At 40.1% G+C, this 25343-nt stretch overlaps 1 protein-coding gene across 2 annotated transcripts in view; it reads right to left on the reverse strand.

The window, feature by feature from the left end:
* Positions 1-25343, reverse strand: part of LOC112996111 (golgin subfamily A member 6-like protein 25) — a 134900-nt gene that overhangs the window by 84912 nt on the left and 24645 nt on the right. The window contains exons 2-3 of one of the 2 annotated variants that reach the window (XM_064506627.1): positions 20049-20170; positions 18593-18645 (exon numbers count right to left, since the gene is read on the reverse strand). The gene's annotated coding sequence lies outside the window, so the exon portion shown is untranslated. The remainder of the gene's footprint in view (positions 1-18592; positions 18646-20048; positions 20171-25343) is intronic. The other variant, XM_064506629.1, reaches the window with a different exon arrangement.

The following is a 25343-nucleotide window of genomic DNA, read 5'->3' on the forward strand; positions in this document are numbered from 1 at the left end:
ACAGAAATGACAGCTTATTAAGTAAACTTCTTCTGAAGTTATTTCTACTGTGGTTGCATGAGAGATGGTAGGGAACTGTCATAACTAGGTGGATAAAAAGTTTCAGACAGACAGCGCAAAGCCGAGACACAAAGAAAGAACAGGACAGAGACATAGTACCAAACAACTCCCCAGTGAGATTTAGGAATGAAGGTGATAGGATCAAAGAGGAGAGAAGAGGACCGAGTGACTTGAGGCTTATTTTTCACAGACGCACACCCCCAGCCTGCCTCAGGATGAGGTTTCCAAAAGTTTGCACACACTCAGACCTAATAGGACAGGATTAGGGATCTGATCTAGCATCCTGTTCCAGAGACTATCTACGATCTATGGAGCTTAGATGAGTGGTTCCGCACATTACATCTTAAAGTAATGTTATTGCAGCTGTGAAGAAATCCCAGTGTCTGTATTTCTGGATGATTACAAATGAACATTATGCCCTGGATATAACCTTTTGGTATGGCATGTGGAAAACTGTAAATCTACCATGACACTTAGGAGCAGAATTTCCAGATCAGAAAGTGTTGTTTTAACTGCTTGATACGCACTGATACCAATAGAAATGTGGCAGTCAGAGCAGAATATAAGGCTTTGAAAATGTGCCAGTCCTCAAGTCCTCCCTACGTCAAAATAGTCTCAGTAGGCCAAGTTCAGCATTGGCATGGACAGCCAAAGCCATTTGAGCACACACGCTTAACTGCAATTTAACTCAAGCAGCGACTGCAGTCTAACCCATAGCACAGGAGGCTTTCCACTAAAACATGTTCAAAAGATAGGCACTATCTCTTTCTCTGACATGTCTAGCAGCAAAGCTAGACACAGGCAGTTAGGAAATATACATCTACGTCACTAAAATATTCCTAGACACATAGTTATAATCTAGCTTTCTAGACTATATAATTAGCTGGAAGAAAATAGTCTTTATTTTTACTATTACCTTTGAATCTTTTCTGGACACGACAGAGGCTATTCTGAATGAGAGAGAGAGAGATTGTTAGCGTACTTGTGATGAATAGTTAATAGCACATCAAGAACTAGGAGTCATTTTTCTTCCCTGTTAACTTGCAGATTGATTTTCTTTTCTTGCTTTGACTTTCTTCCACTAATAAACATTAACAAATTTTTGCCATTGGGAAATTTGATTGGAAAACAAAATGTTCAGTTTCCCCTAATGACTGTTTTCTTAAAACTGATAACCTTTCTGAGTTCAACTGGGCAACCTGCAGACATATAATAAATAACTGAGGAAATAGAAAGGAGGATTTTTCCCCTCAAAGTGTTCACACACATGCGCGTGCTCATTGTAAAAAGCTCACTGCTTGTCTCTGTTGCCTCTCACAGAAATTTAATTAAATGCTTCCCTCACTTGTCCCCGAAAAAGATTATTCTCAGGCAAGAACTGCAAAAGAGAAAAGCAAGGCTGTATTCTTATCTTTTTAAAATGCCTGTCATGAGAGCAGATAAAGTACTATCTAGAAAGGATTTTTTTTTTCCACCATACTTCTGGCACTATCACCCTGGTGCGTCATTTCCACTCATCTGCTAAAGCAGAAACACAATGTCCTAACGCACTTCGCATGTCTGAAATGAAGAGGTCTGCGAGACAACCAGGACGCAGGAGAATCAACAGATCTCTCCCACACTCTCCTTTTGTCCAAGGAGAGGACACATGATATAACTAACTTCCTAGACTGAGAGCTTAATTTCATCACTCATTACTAATAAAGCAGAGCTGCTCCTTACTGTATCTAGCATCACTGAATTACAATAATTGTTCCAGATTCCCCCCCTCGCCTTGTTTTAAACAGTTAAAGAGTCTAGCTATCAGCAATTTCAGGGGTTCGATAGTATTTGAAGAGAAGTTTGGCACAAAAGATAGAAGGCTATCTTTCTTTTTGAATTAAATCTGGCTGACGTTTGCTTAGCTGGTTCTCAGCTTTACAAGTAAAACAAGAGAAGTAGCTTTGTTATTTCAGTCTGTTTTTATCATCTTTCAAGAACAGCTTCAATTAAAAAACAAACAGGAAATCCATGTGCTAGGCTTTGCAAATAAAAAGCCCCTTAAACAGCTAAAATGTGGGCCAGATTCAAAGGTCCTATGTCAAATGGTTCAAGGTTTTCATCAGAAATAGATGCAAGAATCCAACCCCCAAAATCAAGGCTCTACTTAAAATCAAAATCTCCCAGTGACTTCTGCCCAAGATCACATAAACCAATGGGCAGGAAGAAGGAACTCAGCTGAAAGTTAAGTTGGCAGGAGTCTAAGCTCAACCTTCTTGTATGATGATTCTTTGTGAAAGACTCCTGCACAATGCAGCAAATAACCCCTAAGAAGTTAGGGCTTTGGAGAGATCAGAGGTCTACAGAATTTTATAGAGGATTGTACTTTTTCTGTAAAACCTAAAAGCCACTTTTAGAACATACTGATAATTGTGCCTTGTTGTAATAGCCTACAGATGGATTTAAAAATTATGAAATTACAGTGTTCTATTACATTCAGTAATTCTTCCAGAACGCTGTTATCTCAGTCTTTGGATTGGGCTCAGTGATTCACAAATTCTGGAAGTGACTCATGCCACTGAGATCACCATTACACCAGGTAAGCCCTGAAGAAAGGTATACAGAGACAGTGATTCACATATGGAGCTAGGAGACAGACATTTAGCTAACTGAATGCTGCTGATTGTTTTGACCAAGTCAAAACAAGATAATTGCAATGATCGCAGTACAGAGACCAACAGTGCAGAGGCTCAAACCTGGTTAAGGAGGGAAGAGGAGAGGAAGGGTTGCTTATTTGTGCTGTTGTCTGATAGCACTGAACAACTTACACATGCCTTTCTTATTTCTTACTTTCAAAAACTCAGTGGCCACGAGTGATCTTGCCCCATATATCGAAACTTTCACTAAAGGAAAATGGTTGGGATTATCTGCTGAGGACAGTAGTAGTCACAACATTCACGAACTCAGAAGAATAAAAGCAACCTTTCTGCTACTGCTTTGCTTGCCTAGACATCAAGTCTGAAAAATCATTGAAGTTAATGCACAATGAGAAAGATGTCCTTCTTTTCCCTTCCTCCCAGTAATTAATGCAGAAGGAGGGAAAATCATGACATGCATCATGATGAATCTTAATGAGTTAAAACTGAACTCTATGGAAAGTGGCACAGGGTAGATGACCTATAACTTGACATGCCTATTGGCACGACCAGAAAAAAAGAAGCTATACTAGATGGCAAAAAAAAAAAAAAAAAAAAAGAGAGAGAGAGAGAGAAAAGAAAAAAGAAGAAAGAAAAAGAAACTATTTAAAATTGTCAGTTACTGGAGCATGTATCCAAAGTTAGGTACTTTCCTGCAGCATAAACCAGGTACTTCCAGGGTCTATCTTGGACTCCCAAACTATAGCAGCTTGAATGAGTTACACCAATGATACACCAGGTAAAGATTTGGCATGGAAAATCATATAGTTTCTTTACTCTACTATTGGCTCATGAGCAGTAAGATACAGTTAAAATAGGTTAAAAATACAGTGAAAATATGCTCACACAGCAGCTGAGGAAGGGATTGAGGGGAGAAAGAATAAGGCACATGGAAAACATATTTTTTGCATGAAATAACTGTTCTTCCTGCTTAAAAAAAAGTCTTTAGGGTTCAATGAGGAATTTCAACAGAAATTCCGAATGTTTGATGTCCCTTGAGCATATTCATTAAGCATGTACAGGCAGATTTTCAAAAATACTCCGTTCCCAACAACTCCTATTAAGAATAATGAGACTTGCTGTATGCTAAACAAATTAAAAATCTAGCAGGAATTGGATAGGAAGCAAAACCTTCATAAAAATAGCAGGCCTATGCCAGCGATCTCAACATTGCCACTTCTCTGCTTGCTGGCTTTCTGTTCTCTCATGTCAGTGCTACTGGAAACTTTTGTTAGATGAAGCAGACACTATGAGCTGGTTTCTCATCTCAGTCATTCAGCACCTAATCCAGAGAAACTACAGAAAACTATGGAGTTATTTACCTTCACCATATTTACATTGATCTGACTAGAGGAATCAGAATCTGGCCCTCAAAACTCCACATGCCATGTGTAAGGAAAGTCACTTCTTCAGCACCAACAGCATGTTCAAAAAGTGCCAAGAATCACAATATATTAATAATATTTTCTTTGAGGCATTAAGAAGCTTGGAGCTAGATCCAAAAAAGCATAGAAGTGGCTTGGAAAAAATGTCTTGCACTTTCACAGCCATCATATGTCATTCTGCAAGTGTGACTGATCCTACAGAAGACGAGCCAAAACAAAGTAGGAGATTTCCTTTGCAATGAGGACAATAATATATACTTGCTGTTAAAAACAGGCAATAAAGATGGAAAGACATGGTGAAACAAAAAAGGAGGTAATGAAACATACACATTTCTTTCAAACACTTGAAAACAGAATGAAATAATTGACCTTCATGATCAAGATTAAACTTAACCAGCATTTACTGAGATATCTGCTGACAGCAACTGTTGTTCCTAACTGAAGAAGCTAAATCAATAGATGATTTATTTAAGCCAAGAAAGTCCCCACCAAAACTTTTGCTTCCTTTTAATTTAACCTGGTATAAGGGAAGGAGGAGGGAGAAGGAAAAAAAAAAAAATCACACTTTTAATTAAATTGACACAACTATGCTTTTAGGAAGAGTCCTGGATTGCCCCTACATTCCACAATCAGGCTTTTACTACCTCTTCTGCCTGAATTTAGAAGAATATCTCAGTTTATGCAACCCAATACACAGACACAGGTATTGCTGAAGCCCTTTAGCATGCAGTATCTCTCAGAACGTCACCCAGTGCATGCTCCAAAGAGCAGTCCAGCTGAGGCCGTATTTCAACAGGGTAAACAACACTGGAAACGGGAAAAGGAGGAAGAGAGTAAACAATTAAAAATATGATTAGAAGCAATAACCAAGAAGATTTTAGGTCAAATTCAGGTGTAAATAAATAACAGAGAGGCCAGCAATGACAATAACAATGAATGGCAGCAATAGGACAAGAAGGAAGACTGCCTTGCGTTTGAGATGCTAGTCTGAAATTTGGGAGCCTTCCATTCATTTCTCATCTATGCCACAGACCTTCTTTGTGACACTAGCCAATGTGCTGTATCTCCCTGCTCTTGAGGAAATGGAAATATAAGCATCTCCTCACATCACAAGCTGGCTGTGAAAGTAAGTGTATTGCAAAATGTACAAGGATAATGGGGGCCACTATCAACTTCTAATACAGGTAGATACAGGCTGAAAACCCATATAAAGAGTAAAATGGTAACCTAGGGGAAAAAAAGATACAATGAAAATCAATGGATTTGTGGATGCAAGTTGTATGGGTCCCTCTGTAGCTATGACTTTCCCTACAAATCAGTAGGCTGATACTTCTATTAGTTAATGCTCGGAAGGATCTGCTACATCTTTCACGTTATGGACACAGATGATTACGAGAGAACAAGCTACAGCAGCATTACCAGTCATCATCTGCTCTTAGCTAGGCCTAGCAGCTAACATAAAACATATTAGTGCAGAGCTCCTTCAACAGACCATGATACATTTAGAACTCCTTTTTCCTGTGGTGTTACACCTCCTTGGTGGGTTAAGCTAACTAATGGATTCTGCCTTGCAGTGGTAACATAGGAGTGGTTTAATAAATGCACCAAAATCAGTCACATTGATTAAGCTAATGAATGTGCAATTCAAGTGCTGTAACTATCTATACCCCAAAACACAAACTTCCCATAAGGTTTTCTTGGAATCATGTACACCTATAAAGGCCTGTGCATATGCCATATATATGTAAATGTGCATATGTATACATAAATGGAAGACTCCATTTGTACAATTTAAATTTAACCTGCAGATCTGATCAGCTTGGAGAGTTTCTTTGGTTTTGCCTTTTTTTTTTTTCCTCTCTCTTCTGGCCTGTTTGTAAGGGACATCCTTGCTTATATACTGGTTTCAGCCTTCCTCTATTCATACTTATTTTTTATTTCAGTCATCTTCTCTGCTACATATTAAACAAAGGACAAACATGCTACAGATACTGAACGGATATTTAAGATGATTAAACAGACATGCACACCTGGCCCCTCACATTAACCCATATCAGAGTGTTCCATAAGGTTCCATTACAAAATATGCTATAAAATATGGTTACCAGGCCAGAAATTAATTTACTGAGTATTTAGATCAAATACCCATCTGTAATTCATATCAAGTCAAAATTCAGTGCAGTAAGCCGAAACCAGGGGAAGGAAAAAGGAAAGACAAACAGCTCAATGAGACATTAATTACCTTTTGCAATTCAAGCGGGGGAGGAAGATAAGAATGGAATTATCTCAGGTTACATGGAGAGAGAGCTTGGATTACAACCTTTTAATAAAAGCCACTAAGCTGCTATATAGAAGAATTGAGAGAAGAGTTCTACAATGAAGCCACAGTGATACTCTGGTTGGGGGGGGGGTACTAAAGAAATTGCTCATGGGAATTTTTGGCATTTGTCACAAAAATGTGTTTAAAACCAAGATGAGTTTCAGCTGCAAAGCATGAACCTGGAGTTCCCCGAAGCTCACAGATGTTTGACTCCAAGGTTTGATTCAAGCTCAACTGTATGTAAGGAGTTGAATTAACCCATTAAGATTCATCACAGATGCTATTTTAAACCAGTTTTGAAAAGCCAAAAAAAGGGGGGGTGGGGGGATTTAGGCATCTACAGCTAGGCACAAGTGGTCAGTCTCTGAATCTAATTGAGATGCCTGCAGCCAGGTTGGACTATTCACAAAAAAAAAAAAAAAGAAATTCCACCTCTCCCTCCTAAAATTCACTTTTAGTTAAGTGAGTGTAACTTTATGTGTGGAGTCACTAACTTGTTTCAGATTGGCACATTAAGCTTTCTCAGTAGCTTCATGGAGTGACAGCTAGCATGGCATTTGATTCCATTTCCACACTATACCCCTCATAATTTTGTTCCCTATATCCAGATTTCTGAGTGCATTTCAGCCCATTCTTCTTATTTGTGCCTTTGTCTGACGCAAAGCAGAAGTGAAAAGCAAAATACCAGAGACAGAGTTGATGTGCTGAAGAACAGAAGGTTGTACCTAGAAATGTCTGGAGAGGAACGTGGAGAAGATGCAGCAGGAGATAACCAGAGCAGTATTTCTCTTCACTGTGTACTCAGCCAGACAGTTGTTAGAGAGACTCCTGAGCCTGGGGAGACTGCTGAACCCAGCTGAACCCAATGCCATTCTGAACCTCAGCTCCACTCCAGCTGTTACAGAGGTGAGTGGAACTGCTGATAAAGGGCTGCCTGCTGCCCTCGGTAAAAAACACCGCATACTCTGTATTCATAGAGAAAAACTCCAAACTGTGTATCTGAAGTATTTTGAATAAAGTAACTACTGCTTTTTTTGATGGTATGGTATTAAAAATCTCTCTTCAGGTAACCATATAACAGGCTACGGTTCTTCCTTCAAGTAATGGTAGACAGATCCATTTATACTCTGAATTGTTATGAGTCACAAAGGCCTAGAGCCAAGGATTTCTTTCTTTAGACATACCATAGATGCAGGCCAAGGCCCTACTCTGAACATGGGACACATACATAGGTCAAGACATGCCCTCCACATCCTCACATGGAATAAATAGGAGCCTTGGCATTGATCAAGAACTACCTGTAACTAATCACTCCTTTTTCATCTTGCCATTTTTTTCCTTTCTGTTTGAACTTCTGACCCTTAGATGTTCCCAGGGTTGGCACATGTAGCAAAGTGCATGGCCTAATCCTCCTCCTGCTACCTGCATGTGGTGAAAACCCCACAATGGGGCTTCACTTCTGCATTTGGTGCTGAATGTTCTTATTAACATCAGATCATCCCTTTGAACTCCTGCGGCCCAGTTGCTGGTGGTCATTTACTCCACAGACTTCTAAACCCAGAAAACATCACCTAAACAACTTGCTGCTTAAGAAAACAGCATGGTCTACGTGGGTGCAACTGCCCAGGGTCAACAGAGATCACAGGATAATTCAATTTGGAAGGAGCATGGCAGTCTATCAGCCAGTTTTCAGTGGGCCACCCCAATCTCAGGACCAGGACACTCAGCGTCTCTTACCAGGAGCTGTCAATAACTACTCAAGTACCACACAAGTGCAGATATATCACATCCTTATATGCTAAACTATAAAACTTACCTCTGGCAGTCAGGTTCTGGTAAGTGTTGCAAGGATCCTTTGTATTATCCCTTACCTTCTCCCTGCATGGCCACAGGGGTAGGTTTCAAGGCCAGAGCTGTGAGCCAGACTAAGAAGTCACTGAAACACAAGTCCTGGACACTGATACCACCTCACTCACCTGCTGAAAGCTCTCCAAGCACATACCTCATTACCAAAGAGGATGGCTAAAGCTGTCAGTTCAGGCTTCTCCGACATCACTAGTGTAGTAGCCTTGATTTCTATTACAGGCAGAGGAGCCTAAGAGAATTGGGAAATGGCTGAATCTGAGGCTCCCATACCTACTTGTTCAAGGCTGCAGTTGGCTAATACCTCCATCAAGGTATGCATGGCTGCTATTTCTGCGTAGCACTGTTCTGTTTGAGGACTCTGGTGTTTTCTCACTTTGGCCCTCAGGGTCTGCATAAGTTACTTCCACCAGCAAGGGATGTTATATCGCCTTGACATCTGAATCTGACTCTTTCCATCTCCTCATCCGATATTAGGCATTCACAGAGGTATTCACGAATGCTACTTTATTTGTAGAGCTGTATCAAGTTCAGTGTTTGTACGAACATCTTCATAACTCACCTCTTGGTAATAATGAGTTGTGGCACACTGACTGAAGAATTCTGGAGAATGTGTAGACATGTGGATCATCTCCCAGAAAAAGAAAAGAAGGCTAGTTACCAGTAACTTGAATTCTTTGAGGTATGCTGTCTATGTGTTTGTTCACTTCCCACCTCCTTCATCTTAGTCTTTACTATTTCTGCTTGGATCACAGATTCAGAAGGTCTGAGGGCAAGGAATTTCTCTCTTGGCTCATGTGCACACTCTAAATGGGGGCAGAACATCAATCTACAACCACAGCTACAGAAAAAACTTGAGTGCTTTGCCCTCCTGACTCACGGTCACACAGAAAGACCAGAGACAGATCACACATCCTAAAGAAATCTGGTTATTGAAAAGTGGCCTTACTTGGTCTCATTGGTTTGACTGTTTATGTACAAGGTTGCTTAGATATTCTCAAGTTTAATTAAACGTATCAATTCCTTTCCTAGAAGGAGAAGCTTTTTTGCACTGGGCTTGTCCGTTTTGGGAGCAGGAACTGAAATTGAAAAGTAGAGTGAAAAATTGGCAGTATTGCTGACCTGTGATAAATATGCTTACAATTCTTACACCTTTATATTAGAAGTATTTTTAAGCGTTCTCTGTTTTGGGAGCCTCAGGAAGTCTTCATGAGTAAAAAAAAGTCTTTGTTTTTGATCACCGAATAATCGATACAATCATAGGAAAACAATCCCCCCATGCTTCTCCTTTAGCTTAATAAAGTATTGGTCTGACATTTGCCAGACTTTCAACTTCCAACTCCTCCTTTTAAAATGGATTATACTTTGGGAAGTATAATTAGGAATATGCTTCAGAGAAACCACTTTGACATACAGTAGCGTACTGAAAAGCCACTCAAGTTTCTAAAAAATTCAGAGAAAAATGGCATTTTTGAACAAGAACAACATGGTGAGACAGGCCCTCATTATTACCTCTTCTTGGGTATTATCTAGCCGTAACTTCCTCCTTTCTATCCGTCTTTGGCAAGATAGCACAGTTAATCTAGGCCTACAGCAAATCTTCAGAGCCTCAGACATTTTCCCAGAGGAGCAACATAGCAATCTGGCTGAGACACATAAAAGTTTGAGTACTTTTAGGATCTCTGCATTCCAAGACAAATAAAGCAGCAAACCCTTATACACACCTGCTGTGCTCAATTGCTGGCAAATTATCAGGTCTCTCTTTCTGTGGGAAGACTTTGATAAATAGCAGTTTTCCTTGGACTCTAGTTCTTCTGCAGGGAGAGGGTAAATACCTCTTCAACCTCCCAGCCTAGCTGCCAGCAACAATGACCTCTAGGCCTATCCTGGAAGCCCGAGTGCTTCTTCAGATGTCACAGGGAAGGGCTGATTAGGCCCCACAGCCAATTAACCAGTGTGAAATTTGTTCTTATCATATCTTGCACTCGCTAACTTTATTCTGAACAATAAACTAATACAGTATTAGGAGCAGCTCCAAGAAAGCCAGAAGAAAAGTAGATAATGCAAGGTTTGCTGCCTAGACAGAGTTTAGTTGGCAGCTTATATATACTGTTGATGAGTAAATGGATTTTGTTTATATCAGAGCTTTCTTCCTTGCTATGAGCCGGAAGAATGCACACCTGTTGGAAAATAGGACATACATTTCCTCAGGAAAAAAATGCTTACTGTTGACAAATCCTTAAAATGTTGGTTAGTTCTTTGTAAATACCACACCCAATAATATTTGTAACAGATTTTACCAGTTGATCTTCCTCTTCTTATGGGACCTATTCTCTATTCAGAAAGTAACTTCAGCTAAGGCTTTGTAAATAAACGGAGTCTTCATTTTAATGCCTGTTTTCAGTGTCTTCCTCCATATTAAAAAATAAAAGAAATTCCTGCATTAAGATGTGACTTGGAAAGAAATATTTTGTTTCTTTTCTGGGCAACCTTTTAATCTCTTTTTTGAAACTGTCAATTTTGAAGCAAATGGTTGAACTCTTTCATTTTGAAAATACTGCAAACACATTTTGATCTTTAAGATTTTTCATTTTCTTCTTTTTTCACTAATAAACACTATTTAGAGCATACAGAGAATCCACTGTTCAAAACAGTAAAGTTGTCCCCAAATACAAGTTCTTGTGGAACTGCTGCCTATGTGTAAACTTACTCTGTGCATGCTTTTATGTAATATTAGCCTCCCACTAGACCGTATTGACTGATTCTCCCCAGTTCATATAGTTCCCATGTCAGAGGCTTACCAGCAGTCTCTATCTGTTCTGGAAGGCTACTTCAGTTCTTCAATGAACATGTGAAGTTACTTTTACAGCACTGAGAAGTGTGCTGGAATTTTCTTCCTCTTCATTTTCTAGACTAGACATAATCAATGCAACTTACTGCTGAGCAGTACATTACATCTCTGCACCCTTCAAACAAGTCTTCCTTGGTGGAGAAAGTAAATTCTGTTTTTTCCTCTTCTACATAATTATATTCACATTATGTAAACTACTACTTTTCTTTTCACCCTCACAGCTTTGTATGCAAAGTCAAAGACAGATCTCCATTTTTGGGGTATCTAACCAAGAGGGGACAGTCTTCTCACCTGAAGTTAACCCGTTAACAGTAAATTCAACTGCACACAACAAAGCTTGCATTAATCATCCTTGAAATCTAATTACATCAAAAAAATCTCAGTTTATGCCAAGGACAAGGACAGTTGTAAAAAACTGTCATAAAGCTGGCATAGAGAGTTTAACATATTTCATTCTTATGAAGAAATAGATCATATACTATAAAATCATCTGTATGCTTCATTGGCAACTTCCCTGGCAGAATAGGTAACAAACATGAGTTACGTGATGAAATAGAGACTGGCACCATCATCTACTTTCCTTTACTGCACAGCCAAATTAAATTTTTTGCTGTTGACCCTTGCAGCCAAAATAAATGTACAGCTGGGCCAAAGCTGGCTGGTGACTCCAGCTTGCTTAGCTTTGCCGAGGTTAAGGATGCTTGGAGTATTGCAGAGGCGTTTCCTTCAAGTCTCCAGGGCAAATAAGTTTTGCAGAGGCATGCTTGAGTGATACAGTATGCTCAGCATCAAAGTAAACATTGGAAAGTAACTAGAGAAGACGTATATGAAAGAAGGGGAGCAGATCTAGACCTGAGAAGAGACACCCATTTCTCTTCTGCCCTTCCAGTGCCTGTGGTGTCCTTTCCCTGTAGCAACCCAAAGCTGGATGTAGTAAAGCTAGAAGACAAGGGAAAGAGAACAACAGACAATACAGTGTGATGTTTGTGTTTTCCTTAAAGGCCGTCCTTTCCCCTAAAGAGAAGAAGCTACCCGACAGAGTCTGATGCTCACACATAGTTTCCAGATTTCACATCTGCAACAGAGCTCATGTTCTCACAGCACTGGGTCTTACTCTGTGAGAATTCATGCCCCTTGGTCCATGCAGCTTTCATGAATCAAACTGCATTGCTTTCATGTGCTTCTTCTCTGAAGGCAGATGGGCATAAGCCCCAAACCAAACTCAATTTTCAAGCAAGCCATTTAAATTCATGAGAAGCAGCTTGCTTAATTGTTCTGCCTCATGCATATTACAACCAATTCAGGAGAGCTTCAAAAAGCTGAAGCTACCTGTGTTTTAGGTAGCCAAATAATAAAGCCTCTCTAGTATTTTCCAATCATGATGAGAGTGTCAAAAAGAGAATCAGACCAAGACCAAGGATATCTCATTATGCTGTTGTCCCTCTGTAGCCTAGGTTAATTCTTCATTTCCACTCCAGCCCACTACCTAAACTATCAGCTTAGATTATAACATTCTGCCATTCTGATACTTCTCCTGCAATCACAGTCAGGCATAGCATTCTTCCCTTTTCTCTCCAGCTATTTTAGAAGAGCAATTCCCTTTTGGCTGTGGGTAGGGTGAGTATATGAAAAATTCGTCAGATTCTTTAGTGTGGGTGACTGGAAATAAAGTGATGTTATTGGGATGCCCTGGGAATCACTGCCCTTGCTTCTTTGAAAAGGTAGCACTTTCTTTGGATTGCAATTATGAGGTAGTCAAAACATTTAATAGGCAACAGTACTGCATGCAGCTGCAACTCATTTAGAGAGCACTCTTCCTTTCCCTGGAGGTAATGTGGTGGAGAAACTGTTTCATTGCTCTTTTTGGATTGGCTTATTGTAATGCCCTTTTCTATTTTGATCAAGTTTATTGCCACAGAGGTAAATTATTGTCTGAGTTATTTCACATGTCTAGTTTATACAGCACATGTCGAACCATGTCTTTGTTTAGTGCTCCAGGATGCAGAAGCTTAGCTACAGCCCTGAGTACTACATTAGTTGTCCCTACTAATTCTTTTGATCAATAAGAGCTTATATCTTGTCTGATGCATGCTTGTCTTGAGTAGCAATGTCCTTGGAATTAGATAAGTAGGGGTAATACGTGTTGTTCCTACTCCCTCTTTTCTAGGCTTGGTGCTTTATTTTGAAGGCGTACAATTATTCCTTTATATGGTTCTGGGTAGAGAATAAAATGGCTCACCCATTCCAATTTGTTCTCTTGATGACAAAAATCAAACTCCTTAGCCACAACAGGCCCAGCAGGAAAGCAGAACTCTTAAATATCTGTTTTTGTGAGAAAGTATTGGGTACAATGGGACAGATGCGACTTTGAACTGTCAGTAACAACACAGTCAGGTCTAGTGGCTGTCTCCTTTCCATTTTCCTTACCTGTAATGCCTAGCTGTCTCCCATGTTCTGGTGGTATAACCAGGATGCCATTCCCTGAACACATTATGCTTGGCCTCACTATCATTAGTAGCAATACCTCAGCCAGATTTTCTACTAGTTCTGAGTGTTGACTCTACAAAAAGTAGACATCCAGCACCAGCACATGAACCAAAGGATCGATAGCCCAATAAAAGAAGCAACATTACAAACTTCTTCATAAGGTCTAGATACCAGTGATAAATATTCACACCAGGTTTATGCTGGTTGTATACTGAAGCCAGTGATCATGGGTGTAGGTGCAGGAACTCCTGGAGCCCCTAGCAGTGAAGTGCTATGCACTTCCCACTCGCAGCCAGCAAGACTCCCCTGAATAACTATATTTGTATTATTTGTTGCAGCTATTACTAAGTTACTACAGTCACTGAGTTTAATAGTGATCTGCAAGAAAAGACAAACTGTGAAGCAAGGAGCTCCATATTAAGTATCTTACAGCAAGCCATTGAAGGTTGTTGTTGGACAAGGCAGAGCCATCATCTCCGACGAGTCTGGCTCAAGGTCCTGTTAAACTGGTTGCAAGGAGCAGGGCAAAAATCCTAGAAAGCACAAAACAAAGGAACTCCCACTGTATGGAAAGGTGACTCTGTCTTCTGGATTCTGAAAGAGATTCGAGCAAACACAGACTGACACTAGCTCCCACTGCATCATCAAAAGAAGATATGGCCTGCCTAAATTATTGTTAAAGAAAGGCAGGCTGTTAGGTAGTAGCGCTACCCTAGAATGCACTTCTCCAAAAACTTCACTGCACCTATAATGAGTAAGCAGAGATTTATTTTCAAGAAGGCTACCTGGTGATTCTCTGTTGGCCAAACCCCTGGCTGGTCCCACACCTGGTCAGATCTTCTGGACAAGCACAATGAATGCTCATGGACCTGTAGCCCCGAGCCCAGGCCAAGCAGCAGAGTGACACCACTCGATCTGGATGCTGCCTCAAGAGGACAGGCAAAAGAGGTCAGATGCTAGGATTGAAAGAGAAGCAGAAGGGATCATAATCCACCAGGTAAACTGAGAAGACGGCAGGGGTATGGCCGAACCAGTCAATGCGACATTCAATTCTGTCACTGGTGATCATTGCAGCAAGAAAAAGGGAAAACCACTGCAGGGAAATAAATGTAGACAACAGATAAAGACAGACTTAAAATAAAGGACAGAAGGAAACAAAGTAAGTGGGAGAAAAAAATGAAAAAAAAAAAAAGAAGAAGAGAGGCCTAGAGGGGGAACCTCATTTCCCTTGAATGAGCAGATGATGGGAAGGGAGCCTGAGAGAAGGACTATTTAGTAAGGTAGGATTCTGGCTTAGAAGACTTGGACTCAATTCATTGATCATTTATTCAGTTCTGTGGACTAATCTGACATTGTGTCCCCCTTGAAAAATAAGGAAAGCAGTGTTTCCCTGCCTCACTGAATGTTTGTGAGGATGTGCTCAGGCACAACATTACATAAAGCCACAAGGACAGACTGCCAGTATGTGGTGAAGAGACACTGTCACATCAGTGAATCTGAGTATTGTGCAGTACTACCAAGCTGCAGGTTCAATATTCTGTTTGTTCTTCTACTGCTTTTTTTTTGAATAAAGGTGCCTATTAAACCAATGATACAAATATTCCCTTTCTTGTAGGTCAGATGTACTGGTCATTTTAGGGTCTAAAATAAGACTAAAGCAGCAGATCTTTAAAACTAGAACATAAAACTCTGTCAGCTATCATCCACTAAAAATAAATAAATAAAATTTCAAGATCAATTTTTAATTACCTAGAAAAACTAACTAATTTACTGGCATTTACAATACAGCGTATGGTAAACGAAAGTCTATTAGCAACAGATGTCTGTTTACATTTTCCATTGGAGTTCGGTATATTAGTTGCGCAGTAATCCTGGAAATAGCCAGACGCAGGTAAATCACAAAAGACCAATGTGAAGACATATCAGATTTAAGAGAGTTCCAGTACTTGTGCCTCGCTGTTCGATTACACATGCACTGGCTGAGTTCAGTAGCAAAACTGTCACCAAATTCAATGACGGCAGGACTGAATTCCCAGAGCAGTTCTGATAGCGAAAGCTCATCAACAAGCCCAACAAGGACATGATAAAAATAACAGGATAGGCCACCAAATTTGCTATTTAGTTCTGGACCAGTCCATGAGGCCACAGCTACAGAAAGTGAGCTCCCTGTGGAGTCCTTTCTCTTCATTCTTACCACAGCATGGCAAGAGCGGTAAGTAAGATCACAGCCTTATTGTGCTGCTAGAGGTCACTGGTGGAGACCAAGAGCACTGCGCTTGTCAAGCAACAAAAGCACTTTACCAGGTAGAAGCAATGGAGCATGTTTGTCTAGGCAACGCTCTTAATGAAAATTAAAATGTATACACATCATTTAGATCTGAAATTAAAAAGCCACATAGGAATCCAGTCTATCATTATATTGGTTTGTTACTTTGGAGAATATATTCTCATTCATAAAAAAGTCTATAACTCTTCAGCATGCATAAACGTTATGTAATACTCTCAAGAGGAAAATCCTGTCTTCTCAGAAACAGGCTGAAGTACTTAAGGATGCAGAAATGGAATAACTTTACAAAAATCTTTTTACAATAGTCTATATATTAACCTGAAGTAAAGCAGGATATTTGGAGCAAATTATTCTTGTGATACAGAAAGAATTAACTCATTTTAAGCATGCGGTCATATTAGCCTCCTTCAAAACTGCATGACGGTCAACCCCCAATTCCTGTAGCAGGTTGTTTTATACACTGAGGAAGGTAGCAGGAGTTCAAACATTATGTAAGCCAATCACATAATACAGCCATTATAGTCCTCAAGAAAGTCTTGCAAACAAGGGCTGGTCTTTGCTCAAACCATTTTTTCCTAAGTATCTTGGTTCAACTCAGTCAGTGTGCTGGCTGGCCTACTTTACTTGCATGTTATCTGGTCCCTTAGATCTAATTTCTCAATCCTTGGCAATATGACTGGGGGGAAATCAATTTACTAAAGGGGAGAATCTCATCTTTAGTGTCTTATAAACACCTACATTTTAATGCTGGTCATGTCAGGGCTGGAGCACACACACATAGCCTGTGACAGATGTGAAGTTATCAAGTTACCTGGCACATCTTAATTACTCACTAGGAAATATCCAACTCTCAGAAAAGAAACAATACGGTGACGTATAATCTAGGGGCTGATTTATTTGGGGTACCAAAGCTATATGCTTTCTATTTTGCTCTCACAGCTCTCCTCTGCCCTTCTCTTTATACCAAACATTTGGGCTTCAGGGGAAGCCAGGGAACTGGCTGTCCCCCTCTTATTAGAGATCACAGCAATCTCCCGGGCCAACTCTCAGCTTCAACCCAGAGAAGTCAATTCGGAAACTCCTAAATGGCTCAAGCTATTCACAAACCTTAAAAACTGCTTTTATATACAAAGCTGTATTTTGGAAACTGGTTAGTCAGCTTTAACTATGAATCAGTTTTACGTTGCTGTATTTCCTTCAGAGCATTCACCTTTGGGGTAAGAAAGTTGTACGGTTGTTTCTGCTTTCAAATCCATGTTTGATAAGAGACAGTGTATGGAAGCAGGCTTTCCTCATGACCACACCATGGTGAGGCACCTTTTCACCCCATCCCCAGGGAAGCTAAAATCATGCCGAGAGCTAATGCTCATTCTGCAAACATATCAGCATGTTGCAATGAAAGAGAAAACACAGATTTTGTTTTCTCATTTCATAAACATAGAAGTTCTTGTCTGTACACACCAAGGGAAAACAAGAATAATTTTCTTCCAGCCAGCACCACATAAAATTTGTTATCTCCTGACAAAAATTAGGGCCCAAGCAACCCAGCCACAGCTTATTTCCAGTGCCATAGGTGCAGCACTAGCCAGTCAGTAGAACACAAGGTGTTATAAATATTCTGCTGAACTAAAACATGGCAGTGGAAGTCTGTAAAATATATAGTTAACGTAGTCAAGCTCTTCCAAATAGCAATGCGTTGTTTAAGCAACTTCAGTCTAAGCCCTTGGCTGCTACATCCCATGAAACATTAAACCAACCCTTTATTAAATAAGAAAAAAATCTGCTTGTCTAAAATTGCATTTTTTTCTGCAAGATGCTTCAGTTCCTTGTGTTTGACCTTCTCTAGCTACTCAACAAATCCTTGTATTTTAACTTTCATAGTCTGACCTTTCTTATTGTCAGTTGCTTGCTTGTTAACACTGCCTGCACCACCCAAAGGCCTCCCAGGAAAAGTAAGTATTAAATTAAAATTTGAAGGACTCACAGAGAAGAGAGGCTTTGGCTTACATTGTATGAATTTCTGTTGCACCCGCAAATGATGTGTCTCGTTAGTTCCCTCAACTCTCATCGGCTTTTCTGCACCAAAATCCATAGGTAGAAGCCGTTTACCTCTGGATATATCTGTCACATTGTTTCTTGAAGTCAAAGCAGTTCTTGCATGAAATAGACTTGACGTGTCCTGTCATGAAATAATCTGATATGTATTCTGTGCAGGAGGGAAGGAAAGATAGGAAAGGCTGCTATTGACCACTGAGTTTCATAGGGACAACAAGATGTCCTGCCTGGGCCAGAACACTTGAGTTTATTCGTTCAGGATAGCAATTCCTGCCTATTATCCTATCTAAGGATATTTGTAATCTGCTACTATACAGTAGAAGTCTTATATTGATACTACAATACAAAAGGAACTATGTATTTGAAGAACAAAAATGAGACTGAATGTGAATGGATGTAAGAAGACATAAATTAAGGCAAGTCCCTTAGATCCCTTCTAACAGTTCTGAGCAAAATTATTTTCACCCTTTAGGAGTTCAAGTGCTATCTGTACTATATACTATACAACTCAATGGCTTGGAAGGCAATTTGGGTTTACGCAGTCTGCTAAAATCTCGCACTGGGTGTCACGCCTACATTTAAACTATATAAACACTCAAATGTGCTTACCTCTTGAGTAATAACTGAATGTGCTGTTTCTTCACCTAATGGCTGCTCCCTGTCTGTAGTGAGAAGCAAATTGTTGGTAGCTTTAGCGTAAGTGCATTTAGAAGTTGAGCTTTGTTTTTTGAGAACAACACACAGGAAAAGACAATATCTATTACCCAAGCAAATACAGCTATTTAAGTATAATACACACAGAACATATATTGCCATTTACCATACTGTGGCGGACTTTGAAATATGTAGCATGAAGAGGGGAAATAAACTGTTATTTAGGAGCAGTATTTGCACAATTTGAATTTCTGACACTCTTGTAGGTACAATCGCATTTTTTAGTGTAACTGTATCCAAGACTATACAAGTTAACCCTGTTAGAATTTCTTCCTAAAATGTTGTATTAGACCACTGAAAATAGACTGAGAGTGAAGAGATAGGAAGGAAATAATTTTACAGCAAATTAAAGTGTAAGTAATGTGAAATATTGATCGGAAACCATAAGCCCCTGAGAATCTTATTTAAAAAAGCTTCCTGAACTGGGCAGCACATCCTTTCACATAAAGTAGTACAATCCTCTACATGATACCTGGTCTCATCAACTCTGGTCAGGTTTATTATTAATTACTTCTTACAGATGTGGCAGTAGCTGGGAAAGTTAAATGGAGTGATGTATCTGGTAGAATTTTCCTACATATTAATCCCTTTTATGTTTGAATTAAGGCCAGAGGCTATGGAAGTTAATTCTGTGCTGGCCATGCTAGAACTGTAATAACCTGTGAAAACTGCAACCTTGACAAAGAGAATTAATCACTGCTTGCATGTATGGGCTTGTGAAATCAAGCAAAGGTTTACATCACTAGGAAATGCATTTTTCTTGTGCTGATTGGGGGACATGAGTCTACACGCTCACAGATTGCCTTGGCTCCATGAAATAGGGATTAAAAAAATAAACCTTTTTACCATCTTTCCAGAAGAAGGTGGACTTGCCAAGCCATTTGAAATACAAAGCTGAAAGATTTACTTGTGTAGGATTAAATGCAGGAAGAGAGAGTTCATAAAACCAGGCTGTTACTAAGACTGTGCAGGGCAAATGAAGGGTGTAGCAAGGCTGGCTGTGTAGTCACTCCCAACATGCAGCTAGGTACCTGCCCCAATCTGAGGCATTAAATGCAGTGCAGAGACAGTCTAGAGTCATAAAAAATTGCGTAATGCCACTAGATGGTGATCCTGGAAGCTCACAATATATACAGGGAGCTAGCTACTGGAAAACCCTAAACGTAGGTCCGATGCTCATCTCTCTAGCATTTAGGATTCTCTGCACAATCCTCATCCACAGCATGCAGTTCATCTGGGTAGGTGTCCAGCTGAATAGCAAAACCGAAGGGGGACGGAGTCGTTCATGTTTCTTTTAAGATGCTAGCAGCTAGAGTACCCACCAGGGAACCTGGATTCAGCTCCTACTTACAGATTCAGACCACTCTCTCCAATTTCTGAGGCACGTGCATTCTTCCACTGACTTGCTGAACAATCCAGCTTTGGGTGGGTTCCCTGGCACTGGAAATCAGGCTGTTGTGCAGCCGGCAGGACCTGTGGGGACAGAGGAGACTGAGCAAAAAGGAGGCTGACACTGTAGCATGGCAGTGAGAGCAGTTAGGTGGAGCGAAGTCTTAGGGAACCTGGCCTGAGCTCTTGCTGCTCTTATGGTTGTATGTGTTTAACTCATTTTATTCTAGATAGTCAAATGTTGAATGAAAATAAGTAAGTCCAGGCAGCAAGCAGCACACTGCTTCACACCTATCGTCTTTGCTTGTTTTGCTCTCCTTCCAGACTGTGGTTTACACCCTTGGCTGTATCTTGGCCAAAAGGAGCCTTGAGGTTAGGGCACTCCTTTAAGATCTGTGGGATGCAGGACTAAATCCCTTTGCACTGAGAAAGGAAGTCACACAGATATCTCTATTCTTAGCTACATGCTCAAACTATTACACAATTGTATAACAAATAGGGAATACTCTGAGTTCTTTTTGTAGAAAAACAGCTGTGGTTGCTGGGCTTTCTTCTCAATTCTTATTAATTAATTTCTGCCTGCATACACATTAAGTGCATTCAGAGACTTTGACATTAGCCTAGACTCCCCTCTGTTGCTTCTCTGAACTGCAGTTGTGCTAAGAAGGTAAGTAGTTAGACTGTAGGTTTTTCAGGGTAAGGGCTGCCTCTTGTTCTGTATTTGCACTGCATCTACACAGAGCCATGTAAATACCTCTGAGGATCTGGGTCTATGCGCTTGTTCAATATCATAGAAGAATTCGCCAATGGAGTAAAGAATCAAATAGAGGAATTTCCAGTCTTTAATCAATTACTAATCTGTAAGAACATCTAAAAGTACCAGACTCATACTACATTCAGGTTCATTTCTTCAATATTTTACATTGGACTAAAGAACCTTAAATTATTAAAACGAGACCCACTTTTAATTCTATGTGTATGTATACCAAGTTGCTTATTTGCACTATGTCTATTAATTATTTTCAGTTGTTTCCTCTTGTAATGCAGTAAGTGAAATGGTTTATATTCTCTTGACCTTCACTCTTCCATTTCCATTCAAAATTTGCCAAACATTCTCCCTACTCAAAAAAGCAATTATATGTTTTTTCGCTGAAGTGGGAAAACAGCAAAAATATTCAGAAACTAAGTCTCTAGGAAAACATTTTACAGGTCTCCTTTCTAGTCACTACAGACATTGTAAAAACTGTATGTCAGTTATGCCTGTAGCCAGAGGACATTTGTAGGTATTGTAAGCAAAAGCTTCATAGCTCTTATCTTCAGGCTCCCCAGTAACACGTCAGTAAACTGCCAAGATGTATGCCATGATCCAGGTCTTGAGATCATACTTCTTTTCAAGAAAGGTGTCTTGACTGAGCAACTGTTAAATGACAGAACTCTGCTGAACCCTTTTAAGAAACACCCTTGCATGGCTCCTTCGCTGGTTCCAGGCTTTATTGACACTGGGCTTTTATCACTTTCTTACAGTGCATTTTCTCAATTTCTACAGAATTTGTAATTCTGTAACATGACAAACATTATGTTCTTGTCTGAGTGGCATGAGGAAACATACAGAGGAGGACTTTGATTCTCTTTGGGGTAAACTGGCAAATCTCTGCCTGTGGGCTCAGGCTCAATCAACTCAGCTGTCAGGAACTTTGATTCATAGACACTTCCATGAGCTTTTTTTTTTTTTTTAATTCTTACTTCAGTTATATGCGTGGCTTCCACAAACACACAAGAGGACAGAATACACATCATCTCTGTCCCAAAGGAGAAAGTTCAGCTGAGGGGGTTTACTCATTTCCCAGTGTTGTCTGGCTCAGGCAGATTTGGCATTTCCACAGCTCCGAGAACAGCTTCACTTCTGGACAAGTGATTGACTCATGAGTCACAGGCAAAGCCTTGCCAGCCTGTGAGTGGACACCATATGCATGGGACGAGCGATGGTGTGGACGAGAGATTAAAAATAAGACAAAGAGGGGTTGGAATGAATGAAACTGCCTCCCAGATTGAACTGACAGGACAATTAAATCAATTCCCAAGGTATTTGCCAATCTTTTCAATAAATTAGTGTGAACTTCCTTTGCAACTCAGAGTAAGTCATAGAAATCATAGGAGAACTGCAAAGCAGGAGAGGTTCTTCTAATATAGTATCCTGAACCAAAGCGGCCAACATATCATTCAGAGAAAGACGCAAGAAATGCCGTATTACGCACTTACAGAAGCACCCACATTTAAAAAACAGTTCCTTTTTAATTTCCAACTGTTGGGAGCTGGCTCATGCGACAGTGAATGAGAGTTTATATCCTTTCTAAAAATAGGGAATAAAATGATCTGACTGCAGATGCTCTCATTTTCCATATAATCATTCAATCCTCCTTTGACTCCTGCTACACTCTCAGCTTTGCTTCAGGCTAACAGGTTCCACTATTTACCTGCGCTCCACGTTGCAATTCACCTGTAACATGCTTACACCTCGCCAGCAAGATTTCTATGGGACGAGCAACACCAAGCTTCTATATACACTGAATAATAATACCTGCATTCAGGCAGGTGTGATGCTGCATGACCACATCTGTTTCTGTAACTGCAAGTTTAATTCTGCTGAGAGTTGAAAAGTTTCCTTATACTCTCTAGGAGCTGTTTACACTCTATCTGGAACTTAAAAAGAAGAATCAAACTCAGAACATGCCCTATAAATACCAACCCCAGGATTAAAACGTAGACAAAATCATGAATATTATCTGAGGTATTACTAAGGAGTGCTCTTAATGGTCACAAAGCACTTCTCAAATACTCTGAATTTATTTGGAGAGTGTGACTTTTTGCAACTATACTTTCTTTAACTTTCCCACAATGGAACCACTGCTTTTCTAAGAGATAAACAGTACTGTTCTAAACAAGTAAGAATTCTCCTTGTTGCACATTTAAGGAAGTGAACTTTCTGATCTTTTCCTTTATGCACCTGCAGCGACAGTTCCTCTCTTATTTTGTAATCTATATATCTGGAAGTCTTTCCTAAAACTTATTCTTTGTAGGCTGATCTAGCAGACAAGGATGGGTCTGTGGTTAGGATGCCTGCCTGAGACTCAAGACTCACAGGGTGCCCACTTCGCAATAGATTCACTCTGGGATCTTAAGCAAAACACTGAATCTCTCTATTTTCCTTTGAAGCGTGATGACAATATGTCTAGTTGGCAGGGTTGTTATGAAGATAAATTCTTTGAATCAGTGTGGTATCTGTAGTTAAATAAACCTGTAAGATACATTCAGGGGTACAGCATGAAAGAGAACTGTTAATGAGTATTCCACAGAAACCCTCCAGCCTTTCACACTATAGTGGAGTGCTTTGCTTATTGTATTTTCAGAAGAACTTGCAAGAAAAATCCTGATCCAGCTGAAATCCACAATGAAACTCTGAGCTCACTGGAATTAGGATTTGCCTTCCTGTATTCAAAATAAAAGAAGCACAGTTTGCAGTAGATTTTGAAATCTAGTCCTGAGGACAGGGCTGTCAATTGGCAGGTGCAGGACAAATCTGTCAAGCCTCAAATGATCTCAAACCATTATGTAACATTATAAAATGTATTTGCCGTTCCACTCCAGAACACTCACTTAAAAAATAACCCTTCCCCCATTGTGAAGGCAGAGCACAGCCCTGCCTATGGTTGTTAACATCATTCTGTTACATGTCTAGGCTTCTCCTTTCTGATGTGGACTGGTTTGATTCCCACAAATGAGCCTGCAAGCAAATGATTACACTGTTTGCATTTTGTGCAGAAGTATGGAAACCAGCCTGCTTTGTCCAAAAGGCTGGATCCTCCGTGGGGAGAGTGTGGGAACTGGGCAAATGGGACTCTTCTTGTCCTCTGCAAGTGTGGTGCTGGGTGCGATATTAAACTCCTGAGGAAACATGCCAGTAAAAACCATGCAGATTAGAGTCTGTTTTTTCAGTATCTCAATCGTCTTCTAATCCAAAGAGAATGGATTTATTTACTTACTTTTTTGCATTTTAAATAAACAAAGCTTTATAGCACTTGGGAGAAATCTAGAGTTTGAGTAATGACCACAGAAATTTAACTTTCAAGAATGTTAGAGAGTAGTGTGGAAGTGCACTCTAGGACACTGTCTAAGCAGGACAGCTAGTTAATAAGATTTTTATGTAAGGAGTATGGGGCCCAGCCTTCTCAGATTTCTGATTTTTTTAACCATTTATAGGTCTGAATCACCTTTATCCTAGCATTATAGTTACATGCACTTTCCCTACCCTAAATATGCCACCTGCATATCCTCATGATATCCCTTCTGATACTTCATAGCCTCAAGGCCTCTCTCAGAGAAGCAAACTGTACCACCATCAAAATTAGGAGCTAAGCAATTCTTCGCTAGGTGTAGCAGCACTAACTGTTCAGCTCTGCAGTTGCAGAGCTAATTCCTTTCCCAGACCCTGTTATTAAGATGTGGAGTGACAAGCATGGATTGAGTGGAGTAATTTCCTTCCTACAGAAAGGTCAGAGCTGGGAAAACACTAGCTACAGTGATTTGCAAAGGTTAATGTTACAAATACAGCTTGCTAATTAAAGATGTAGAGCTTCTAATCACGTCTACTGGAACAACTCCATTGTCTTTGGGAGGAGCTGGGTTCATAAGACAATCTTTCTACTAAGGTGAAAGCAGTCCTAGAAAAAAAACAAACATCAAAAATAAAGGCAAGCCCTACTACGGGGAAGATGGAAGTAGTATAGAAAGCACATACCTGCTGTCTCTCCGGGGGAAATGGGATGCTCCTAGCTCACCCCAAGGCAGTGCTGATCTCTGCATCAGCTTTGTTCGAAACATGCCATGGGGAGTTCAGTCTTTTGGATATGAGAATATCGTCATTCTTCACCTGTTTTCTTTCAGAAGTGCCTTGACTTTGTCTTGAAGCCTCAGCTCCAGGAGGCAAGTAATTACGTGACAAGTTCAGCTCTCATTTAAAGTAATAGAAGGAAGTTTGTAGTCTCATAGCTACAGAGAGGGAAAACTGGCAAAAAAAAGAAAGGATCCCTTAGGTTCAGTATCAGCAGGGTGAAAAGGTTCAGTTCCAAATGTAGGCCTGACTCCTGAATTTTCAACATGTGAGAGTGAAAAACTGGTGACACCACAGTAATGAAATCAAAGTAATGCTACCTGCAATTAAGAATTGTATGCTTCTGTCAGGACAAAGGTACTGACACAA

This window comes from Dromaius novaehollandiae, chromosome 2, assembly GCF_036370855.1.
Source record: "Dromaius novaehollandiae isolate bDroNov1 chromosome 2, bDroNov1.hap1, whole genome shotgun sequence".
Taxonomy (NCBI): Eukaryota; Metazoa; Chordata; class Aves; order Casuariiformes; family Dromaiidae; genus Dromaius; species Dromaius novaehollandiae.